Source organism: Trachypithecus francoisi, unplaced genomic scaffold (assembly GCF_009764315.1).
Source record: "Trachypithecus francoisi isolate TF-2019V2 unplaced genomic scaffold, Tfra_2.0 Lachesis_group6, whole genome shotgun sequence".
NCBI lineage: Eukaryota > Metazoa > Chordata > Mammalia > Primates > Cercopithecidae > Trachypithecus > Trachypithecus francoisi.
In genome coordinates, this window is record NW_022681471.1 from 54,864,256 (window position 1) to 54,876,410 (window position 12,155).

Genomic DNA, 12,155 nt, shown 5'->3' on the forward strand with positions numbered 1-12,155 from the left:
TGTTCGTCAGGGATATTGGTCTAAAATTCTCTTTTTTTGTTGTGTCTCTGCCAGCTTTCTTCTACTTATGGCTAGCCAATTTTCCCAGCACCATTTATTAAATAGGGAATCCTTTCCCCATTTCTTGTTTTTCTCAGGTTTATCAAAGATCAGATGGCTGTAGATGTGTGGTATTATTTCTGAGGACTCTGTTCTGTTCCATTGGTCTATATCTCTGTTTTGGTACCAGTCCCATGCTGTTTTGGTTACTGTAGCCTTGTAGTATAGTTTGAAGTCAGGTAGCGTGATGCCTCCAGCTTTGTTCTTTTGACTTAGGATTGTCGTGGCAATGCGGGGTCTTTTTTGGTTCCATATGAACTTTAAAGCAGTTTTTTCCAATTCTGTGAAGAAACTCATTGGTAGCTTGATGGGGATGGCACTGAATCTGTAAATAACCTTGGGCAGTATGGCCATTTTCACGATATTGATTCTTCCTATCCATGAGCATGGTATGTTCTTCCATTTGTTTGTGTCCTCTTTGATTTCACTGAGCAGTGGTTTGTAGTTCTCCTTGAAGAGGTCCTTTACATCCCTTGTAAATTGGATTCCTAGGTATTTTATTCTCTTTGAAGCAATTGTGAATGGAAGTTCATTCCTGATTTGGCTCTCTGTTTGTCTGTTACTGGTGTATAAGAATGCTTGTGATTTTTGCACATTAATTTTGTATCCTGAGACTTTGCTGAAGTTTCTTATCAGCTTAAGGAGATTTTGGGCTGAGACAATGGGGTTTTCTAAATATACAATCATGTCATCTGCAAACAGGGATAATTTGACTTCTTCTTTTCCTAACTGGATACCCTTGATTTCTTTCTCTTGCCTGATTGCCCTAGCCAGAACTTCCAACACTATGTTGAATAGGAGTGGTGAGAGAGGGCATCCCTGTCTTGTGCCAGTTTTCAAAGGGAATTTTTCCAGTTTTTGCCCATTCAGTATGATATTGGCTGTGGGTTTCTCATAAATAGCTCTTATTATTTTGAGATACGTTCCATCAATACCGATTTATTGAGCGTTTTTAGCATGAAGGGCTGTTGAATTTTGTCAAAGGCCTTTTCTGCATCTATTGAGATAATCATGTGGTTTTTGTCCTTGGTTCTGTTTATATGCTGGATTACATTTATTGATTTGTGTATGTTGAACCAGCCTTGCATCCCAGGGATGAAGCCCACTTGATCATGGTGGATAAGCTTTTTGATGTGCTGCTGGATCCGGTTTGCCAGTACTTTATTGAGGATTTTTGCATCGATGTTCATCAGGGGTATTGGTCTAAAATTCTCTTTTTTTGTTGTGTCTCTGCCAGGCTTTGGTATCAGGATGATGTTGGCCTCATAAAATGAGTTAGGGAGGATTCCTCTTTTTCTATTGATTGGAATAGTTTCAGAAGGAATGGTACCAGCTCCTCCTTGTACCTCTGGTAGAATTCAACTGTGAATCCATCTGGTCCTGGACGTTTTTTGGTTGGTAGGCTATTAATTATTGCCTCAATTTCAGAGCCTGCTATTGGTCTATTCAGGGATTCAACTTCTTCCTGGTTTAGTCTTGGGAGAGTGTAAGTGTCCAGGAAATTATCCATTTCTTCTAGATTTTCTAGTTTATTTGCATAGAGGTGTTTATAGTATTCTCTGATGGTAGTTTGTATTTCTGTGGTGTCGGTGGTGATATCCCCTTTATCATTTTTATTGCATCTATTTGATTCTTCTCTCTTTCTTCTTTATTAGTCTTGCTAGCAGTCGATCAATTTGTTGATCTTTTCAAAAAACCAACTCCTGGATTCATGATTTTTTGGGGGGTTTTTTGTGTCTCTATCTCCTTCAGTTCTGCTCTGATCTTAGTTATTTCTTGCCTTCTGCTAGCTTTTGAATGTGTTTGCTCTTGCTTCTCTAGTTCTTTTAATTGTGATGTTAGAGTATCATTTTTAGATCTTTGCAGCTTTCTTTTGTGGGCATTTAGTGCTATAAATTTCCCTGTACACACTGCTTTAAATGTGTCCCAGAGATTCTGGTATGTTGTATCTTTGTTCTCATTGGTTTCAAAGAACATCTTTATTTCTGCCTCCATTTCGTTATGTACCAAAGCAACGACAACAAAAGCCAAAACTGACAAATGGGATCTAATTAAACTAAAGAGCTTCTGCACAGCAAAAGAAACTACCATCAGAGTGAACAGGCAACCTACGGAATGGGAGAAAATTTTTGCAATCTACTCATCTGACAAAGGGCTAATATCCAGAACCTACAAAGAACTCAAACAAATTTACAAGAAAAAAACAAACAATCCCACCAAAAAGTGGGCAAAGGATATGAACAGACATTTCTCAAAAGAAGACATTCATACAGCCAACCGACACATGAAAAAATGCTCATCATCACTGGCCATCAGAGAAATGCAAATGAAAACCACAATGAGATACCATCATAACACCAGTTAGAATGGCAATCATTCAAAAGTCAGGAAACAACAGGTGCTGGAGAGGATGTGGAGAAATAGGAACACTTTTACACTGTTGGTGGGATTGTAAACTAGTTCAACCATTATGGAAAACAGTATGGCAATTCCTCAAGGTCTAGAACTAGAAGTACCATATGACCCAGCCATCCCATTACTGGGTATATACCCAAAGGATTATAAATCATGCTGCTATAAAGACACATGCACACGTATGTTTATTGCAGCACTATTCACAATAGCAAAGACTTGGAATCAACCCAAATGTCCATCAGTGACAGAGTGGATTAAGAAAATGTGGCACATATACACCATGGAATACTATGCAGCCATAAAAAAGGATGAGTCTGTGTCCTTTGTAGGGACATGGATGCAGCTGGAAACCATCATTCTCAGCAAACTATCGCAAGAACAGAAAACCAAACACTGCATGTTCTTACTCACAGGTGGGAACTGAACAATGAGATCACTTAGACTCGGGAAGGGGAACATCACACACCAGGGCCTATCACGGGGAGGGGGGAGGGGGGAGGGATTGCATTGGGAGTTATACCTGATGTAAATGACGAGTTGATGGGTGCTGACGAGTTGATGGCTGCAGCACACCAACATGGCACAAGTATACATATGTAACAAACCTGCGCGTTATGCATATGTACCCTAGAACTTAAAGTATAAGAAAAAAAGAAAGAAAATGAAAAAAAATAAAATAAAATCTAAAAAATAAAAAATAAAAAAAAAGAAGAATGTGTCTTACTCAAGCATAGTGCTTAAGTGATCAAATTAGGTCTACAGAACCTACGCACCTGTAGTCTCAGCCATGGAACTTTCTACTTTATTGCCTATTTTTGCCACCTCTATTCATTAAAATAGTTACCTAGATGGAGAATCAGATATCGAGTGTTCTTTACTCCATATACCAATAATTTTGAATTTGCCCTTCTACAAACCACATTGCCTTTTACTAAGTAATCGTTTTTATTTTTTTATTTTTTTTTTATTATAACATAATAAATGAACATAAGTGTGCATGTGTCTTTATAGCAGCATGATTTATAATCCTTGGGTATATACCCAGTAATGGGATGACTGGGTCATATGGTACTTCTAGTTCTAGATCCTTAAGGAATCGCCATACTGTTTTCCATAATGGTTGAACTAGTTTACAATCCCACCAACAGTGTAAAAGTGTTCCTATTTCTCCATATCCTCTCCAGCACCTGTTGTTTCCTGACTTTTGAATGATTGCCATTCTAACTGGTGTTATGATGGTATCTCATTGTGGTTTTCATTTGCATTTCTCTGATGGCCAGTGATGATGAGCATTTTCTCATGTGACTGTTGGCTGTATGAATGTCTTGTTTTGAGAAATGGAGTAAGACACATTCTTCTCTTGTACCTCAGTGGGAATTAGGTTGTTGAAATCAATAATTCTGCAATTACTTTCTAGCTCTAAAGTTCTGTTTTTTCAAAAGTGGGCAGGATTAGATGGAGCTGTAGTGTTCGAGATTGCTTACTAATTGAATAAAGAGTTCACAAAAGCCAGTTCCGTGAAGAACTACTCCTGCATTGAGGGATCTGAGAGAAGTATAAGAAGAAATCATCCTCTTCAGATAGGTATTTGTGGTTCAAATCTTATGTCACCCAAGAACTATATAATCTTATTAGATAGACATTAGCCTTCTGGAAAATTTAAGTTAACTGGGAACCTACTCTACTCCTCTGAAATTTTCCTCTCCTAGTTTATTTTCCTAAGAACCAATTTATCCGACTTTACTGTTTGCAAGCCATTATTGACTCCTTTAAGATTCAGGCCTAATAGTCTTAATTCTTTCCAATGTCTTAATTATATATTCTTAAATGCATTATGTTGCCGGGTGCTGCTTTACAGATGTTATTATTCAGCCTGAGGATAGATGCATTTTAGTGTTAAATGAGCTGATCGCTTTAAAATGATGAATTTGGGGGGATTCATAAGTCTGTTCGATCTGTTATTATGATTGTGATTTATTAGACAAATTTATTTTGTGTGCCTCCCTGGCTCATGACACTTGAAAAATAATATTCCTACCAATTATTAAAGTTTTATTCAACTTTACTGCCATATTTAGTATAGCCCAAAGAAAAAATAATCAGAAATAAAATGTGCATTGATGTGCCTGCTGATCCCTTCAACAAAGGGCATTTGTTTCCTAGTGTACCAATCAGCTTATCAATATAAGTGTAGAAACTTTAACGACAGTATCAGCTGCATCAATAAACATTCTGAGAATTCATTGAGAACTGTTTCCACGATCTTGTTAGTTTTTGACAGCACTATTGAAGCAAATTGCTGAATTGAAAACTCCAATCTATAATGACATGATGTCATCCAATAGGTCATTGGAACACTGAGTGGTTTAATTTGAGTTTCAAAAGCATGTTATGATTCTTACTAATTGAGCACCAAAAGGTGGACCTTACATGGTAGCTCTCTGCCTAGAAAAATTAACTTATTCTAAAACAGGATTGGTTCTATCATATTTAACATATACCAGACTGATGAAATGTTTGGCAGTATCTTGAGAAATTAGAGTGTAGTTGACTACGATCAATATATTGCCTCCCTTCAAAGGCTTCTGAAGAGGCAGGCAAATTATGCAGTGCCTTGATGACATGAATAGAATTATGACAGAAATCCATAATGCTAAGTTAAAGAAAGCCACTAGAGTAGTATGAAGTCAAGTCATATTACATAAGAATAACAATAGCAACAGCAATAAGAAAATCTGGAGATGTATCTGAAATTGCACTAAAAGATAATGATAGCATTCACTTTCTGTATATATAGGGAAGAATGCTAAAATGGCCCAGTAATCATGGATCTACTATTAGTTAGGAAAGGTTTTGAATAAATGAACAAGTATTAAGCATATACATATTCCAGTAAAACTAGTTAGGAAAAGTAAGATGTTGCAGTTTTTTTTAAGGTCCAAGTAAGATGTTGCAATTAAGAAATGAGAGGTAGTTTTAGAGAAAATGATTTTCTGGTTACAGTTTTTGTTTCATATATTTGCATTTAGCTTGTTTGGTTACTGTAAAATGTTACACAACTTGAAATTATAATTGAAGTAGTGAAATATCTGTGGGAAAATTTTTATATTTCCTGGCTCTGCTTACTGGAAGATTACAGAATCTTGTGAGACAGGATGTTGATAATGAAATTTACATCCACAATGTGTTTGCTAGGGTAATGGCTAATATTTCTGCTTGGTGTTTAAGCTTAGATGCTTATTTGAATAAATGGTCAAGCTCAAGCCTTGAGAAACATATCAAATTTTAAACCACAATGCAGGCAGATAATCTTTGTTTCTAATTCCTGGAAAAACAGTTCTACAAATAAAACTTCTGCTTGTATTCACTGTTAATGAATTCTTATTCTGGGTCAATTGCAATAGGCACACACATACACAAGGATTTCATTTATTATATTTACTTTGCTTAAATTATCACTGGATATTGTGCATTGGTTTTTGTAACTAGAATATTTACATCTTATTTTTATTAAATATCCACCAAACTAGTAAAGTTATTGATATTTAATAGTGATGAGTTATACTTTTATCTGATGGCATATACATGTCATTAGATTTCAAAAGGAAACCATATGATACTAAGGGATGTAGATGGGACATTATGGTTGCAGACAAATTATTAATATTTTGTATTACTTATTTGTGGCATACTTTGAAGACTTTTTAGTATAGATGCAGATGTCTTCAGATGACTTTTACATACATTTTTTTCTTATAGGAGAGTGTTATCAGTTACCTATTGCTGCTATAACAAATTACTCCCAAAAGTAGCAGCTTAAAACAACCCTAACTTGTTAGCTTATTGCCCTGGAGATCAAATGAGTCTCATTTGGCTAAAATCAAGATTTTGGCAGAGCTGCGTTCCTTTCTGGAGAGAATCCGTTTTCTTGCCTTTTGCAAGAGGCCACATGCATTTCTTGGCTCGTGGTCCTTTCCTCTGTTATCAAAACCAGCAATGGCCAGTAAAACCTTTTCATATTTTGCTTGTTGATTGGTTTAAATTCCTTATACATTTTGAACATTAGACCTTTGTTAGATGTATTTTTCACAAATATTTTCTCCCATTCTGTAGGTTATCTGTTTACTCTGTTGATAGTTTCTTTTGCTGCACAGAAACTCTTTAGTTTAATTAGGTCCCACTTGTTAATTTTTGTTTAAGTTGTAATTGCTTTTGGAGTCTTTGTCATGAAGTCTTTACCAGGACCATTCAGAATGGTATTTACTAGGTTTTCTTCTGGGGTTTTTATAGTTTCAGGTTTTACATTTGAGTATTTAATCCATCTTAAGTTGATTTTTGCATATGGACAAACCACCACAAAATCAAAATCATTTACTGGCTTTTGAGAATGGAAATTTATTCTGTTACCATTCTGGAGGTAAGAAGTCTGAAATCTTTCAGCTTCTGGTGTCTACCAGCATTCTGTGACTTGATTGTCTCGCGAAAGCATTACTAAAATAACCTGCTTCTGTGAGCACATTGTCTTCTTTTCTGTATGTGTCAAATTTCCCTTTGTCTTTCTCACTTGTGATTGAATCTAGGACCCATCTGGACAATCCAAGATGATTCCCCCCATCTCAAAAGCCTTAACTTAATCACACCTGCGAAGTCCTTTTTTTCCTTATAAGATGACTTTTACACGTTCGAGGGAAAAGTACTGGATATTTTTGGGTGGCCATTATTCAGCCTCCTACAAACATTATTTGAATTTGTGGAGTTCTCAGAATCTAGTAGAGACATGACTCTTTACTCTGCTTACTACAGATTCAGTATCTCTGGGAAGCTTTTGACAGCTAAAAGCAATGAATATTATGTAATAATTTGATAAATTATTGACATAAAATTTTAACATAAATTACTTTTAAACATCAAAAATACAGGTTAATTCAAGGTATTTTTCATTTTGGGGGATGTTTCTATTAAAATTTTCCAAATTCTATTAACTCTATCACATCCTGAAAGCTGAAAGGCATGAAAAGAAGTTGAGTTCACATCTTCAAACAACTGTTAGTCTCCTTGGCCTCACTTAATGGATGAAGCAATGTTTCCATCTTTCTCTGAACCTCTTACAGCTCAGGATTACTGAGGGCATGACTATATTATGTAGGAGTTTGTGCTATTTACCTATCTGTCTGTCTATCTATCTATCTATCTATCTATCTATCTATCTATCTATCTCTTCCTCACATCAGCCTAAAGCAAAATTGGATTCTCCAGACATTTTATATTCCAGTGAAACATATAAAAGACCTTGAGGTCTTACAAAGGTTATAAACTAAGATTCTCTAGAAAGGGTTCTCTACCTTTCGAAGTGTCTATATGATGGCAAGTGGGGCATCCTATTGTTACTACATTTCAATTCCAGTCCAAGATTAATAGAACCCCCAATAGCTTACCTATTACCACTTTTGTTATGAACCAGTTTTGTGCTACTGCTTATATGAACATAGCTAAGATAATATGTCCCCTTAACATATATATAATCACAATTTAAAGATATATATATATCTTTACATAAATCACAATTTAAAGATATATATATATCACAATTTTAAAATCACAATTTAAACATATATATATATATATGGTCATAGGTAAGCTGTCCTCTTTTGGAACACAGTGAAACAAAGACGGGAGTCTCAGATTCTAGTTACGTTAATGTTTTCTACCTCATTTTGGCCTTGTTTGACTCACTGATGTTATTAGACTTCAGTAAGTTTGCTTTGCTTTGCCCTGTTACCACAGCTTATCTTCAGTCACTATTGTCTTTTTAGTTACTCAACTTAAAAGGAACAAAGTCTTTCTTCTCTTTTACAATGCTATTAACAATAGGAGTCTTGTGTACCTGTCAGAAAACAAACAAGAAGTGAATGGAATCCTAACAGGATAACAGGAAATATATTACACAGAATAAGTATGCATTTAATGTAAGTGGTAACCTCTGGATATCTGTGTGAATTAAACCACTGATTAAAACACATACATCAGTAATAACAGGGATCAAATGAACCACAGATAAATATGTTATGTGAAATATTGTAAAACTGATGTTATATATTATCAGAGAGTCTCAACTGTAATGAAGCTCATTGGCATTGGATAGAATCCTATAATTTCAAGTCTTATAGAAGAGGTTGTAATCTAAATGAGAGTTAAGATTTCCTACACAAATCCAGACATATCTAAAAATAGGTCTAATAGTTCGCCTAAACACGGCGCATAAGATAACTTAAAGTTTTATTTATTTTATTTTTATTCAATTAAGGTTTTTCTAAATTTCTTGAAAGGTTTTACCTCTCTTGTCACTGATGTGGTACATTTAAGTGTTGTCATTGTATTATATGACACGTTTTATTAATTGCATTGATTTTAGTTCTAATTTACTGTTATTATCCACTTGAAAAATCACAATTTAAACCTTTTTTTTTTTATCTTATAGACTTTAAACACGGGACAGCTTATAGTAAAACAAATGAGGGAATCTCTATTTTGCATTTTACTGAGAAAAATGTGGCTGCTCAACTCTACTATATTAGTCCTAGAATGGCCTTTAATTAAAAAGAATGAGCGCCAATAATAATTTAAGTAGAGCATAAGAAAAAGAGGATAAAAGTTAAATACTGTGCTCAAAATTGCTCCTAAATACTTTTTTGATTATATTTGTATCCTGTTAGAAATTATATGGACTAAGAGCCATGAGAACAATCTTGAAGCAAATAGTTTTATTAAAAAGAAGTTCATCTTCTGCATGACAGCAAAATAATGTGAAGTATTGTATCAAAATAACACTGATGAAATTTTCTTATAAATTAATTTAAAAGGTAGTACATATTTTATACAATAAGGTAGATTTGAAAATTTCAAACATGCTAAACTGTATACTTTCTGAATCATGCATACTTTAACCATCGATAAAAGGTAAGATGAGCTAACAGACTGCAAATCTTTCTACAATTTTTTCCTCCTTACTGTCATGTTAAATGGATTTTTTTCATCATTTTTGGAAAACAGTCTTGTTAACAGTCTTGTTTGATCATTTGCTACCCACCAATGATTGGCCTCTCTAGCTCAGGTACTGAAGTACAGCGTTTGTTTGAAATTCCATAGATGTCAAAAGTAATAGTAGCAAATGAACTCATTGGAGAGAAAAGAGAATGAATTTTTTTGTGGGGGGGGGCGCTGTGAAATCAAATGAAAAATATTTATATTTGGAAGTAGATGCCAGTTATTTTGTGGATATTTTACTGTTTAGATGAAAAATAAAAGATAATTTAAGAACCAAATATTACTGCTACTAAGAAACAGCCACTTATTATTTAGAAAAAAAAAAAAAACATAGAAAACAGGGAGTTAGAATTTGAAATTTAAAAGAAGGCTTTTATTTGTTACTGAACGATTTTGAGGCTGGGCATAGTGGCTCAAACCAGTGATCCCAGAACTTTGGGAGTCTGAGACAGGAAGATCACTTGAGGCCAGGAATTTGACACGGGGTGGAAACATAGTGATACCCTATTTACAAAAATAAAATAAAATAGTAAAATTAGCTGGGCATAGGGGTATGCACCTATAGTTCTAGTTCCTCGGGAACTTGAGGTGGGAGAATTGCCTGAGCCTAGGAGTTTGAGGTTATAGTGAACTACGATTGTGCCACTGCACTCAACCCTGGGCAATAGAAATGAGACTGTGCCTTAAAAATAAAAGTAAAATACTTTGAAATAACAAAATGGTAGGCTTGGGCAATGGAAAGTGGATGACGTTCTGTGTTTTTTCTTTACAAAAATGTGTATGACACCTTTAATAGATGGTGAAGGTAGATATGAAGTATTCATTACTTTTACTGATGTGGGGTATTATAGAGATTATATTGCAGAGTTGTAAAAAGGATGGGTTAATTTTCTCTTCACAAGTAAATGTTCTACTGTAGGGCATTTGTTTAGTCAAATAAAGCAAGAAAGAAATGAGATAATAGGACAATTTGTCATTCAAAGCTTAAACAGAATTGAAATTGTAAATTTGATGCTACCGCAGATGAATTTTTTAAATAAAATGTAAGCTTGCAGAGAATTTCCAAGAAGAGTAAGAGCTATGACTTTAGCAAATGCCAAGTATATTTGACTTTTAAATGAAACTACATGGAAGCAAAAATAGCAAATCACCAGATTTTAAATGGTTGAAGGAAGTTACACAAGAGCAAAGGAGACAAACTGTACCACTGTGGCACTAAAATAAGATTATATTACAGGAAAATGTGTAATATTAAGTATCATGGAGTTTGCCTATGGAAATAAATATTACATGTATGACTTTTTTTCTGATTTCTTTATTAAGTTGGTCATATTGCCAAGACTTAATATTGCTTATTTTTTAAAAATGAAGAAAGTACTTGTCAAAAGGCTTCTAATTGATTATAATCATTTAACACATGTAGCATTAACATTCTAGGATTATGGTGAATATGGCTTGAGAATTTTCAAATCTACAGCATGAGGATATCTACTATATAATACTTAGCCACCATTATAGGGATTTCTTTGGATACTTCCTTAGATGAAGATGACAACTTTTTCACTGCCATATGAAAGCAATTTCCTAGTTGAGGAAAACATACACACACAGATGCTTATACACAAACAATATTTATCTTTCATTATTATTAGAAATCTAGTATCTTGAGCACATCAAGGCTTGAGTTAAAAAAACAAAACAAAACAATAACTAGAAAATGCTGAACATGAAAGAATACCTATGAAATCTGATGAGATCTTGTAAGACTTGAGCCTCTCCCTAAGCTGAATTTGAGCAAGAAGGACGAGTTTGAGTTTGGGCCCAGGCTCTTCAGGAGCTCTCAAGACCCAGCGCAGGGAGCAGAATATTACAGCAGCCAAGGAAACTGAAGTTGGTGGTGGTCAGAAAGCGATCATAATCTTTGTTCCCATTCAACTGAAATCTTTCCAGAAAATCCAAGTTCAGCTAGTACGTGAATTGAAGTTCATTGGGAATTATGTTGTCTTTATTGTTTAGAGGATAATTCTTCCCAAGCCAACTCAAAAAAAAAAAAAAAAAAAAAAAAAAGCCATACAAAAATAATAAATAAATAAGGAAAAGCATTCAAAGAGCCATATCCTGACAGCTGTGTAAGATGTGATCCTTTAGGACTTGGTCTTCCAAATGAAATTGTGGACAAGAGAATCTGCGTGAAACTGGAGGGCAGCTTGCTTATCAGGGTTCATTTAGTTGAAGCACAGCAGAACAATGTGGAACACAAGGTTGACACTTTTTCAGGTGTCTATAAGAAGCTCACAGATAAGGATGCTAATTTTGAATTCCCACAGCTTCCGTTGCAAACAAAAATGACTAAATAAAGTATATTCACAGTTTTAAAAAGGAAATCATCCTTTTAATCTAACTTGAGATAAAGTTATCAGTTTAATCACTCTAATAGATGAGAGTTTAGTATAACTGTGGTTGGTTAATTTTAAGATAAACAATGAAATTAGCTTGTTCCAGCGAGCCGTATACGTGAAACATGCTGTTAATTCATCGTTAAATATGCCCGCTGGGTGTGACTCAGTGAACTGCAGCAATGCTACGAAAGAGTCGAT

The 12,155-nt window shown here is 34.6% G+C and overlaps 1 pseudogene; it reads left to right on the forward strand.

Moving 5' to 3' along the window:
* Positions 1-9,445: 9,445 nt before the first annotated feature.
* On the forward strand, positions 9,446-11,915 carry LOC117077710 (annotated as a pseudogene).
* Positions 11,916-12,155: the final 240 nt, after the last annotated feature.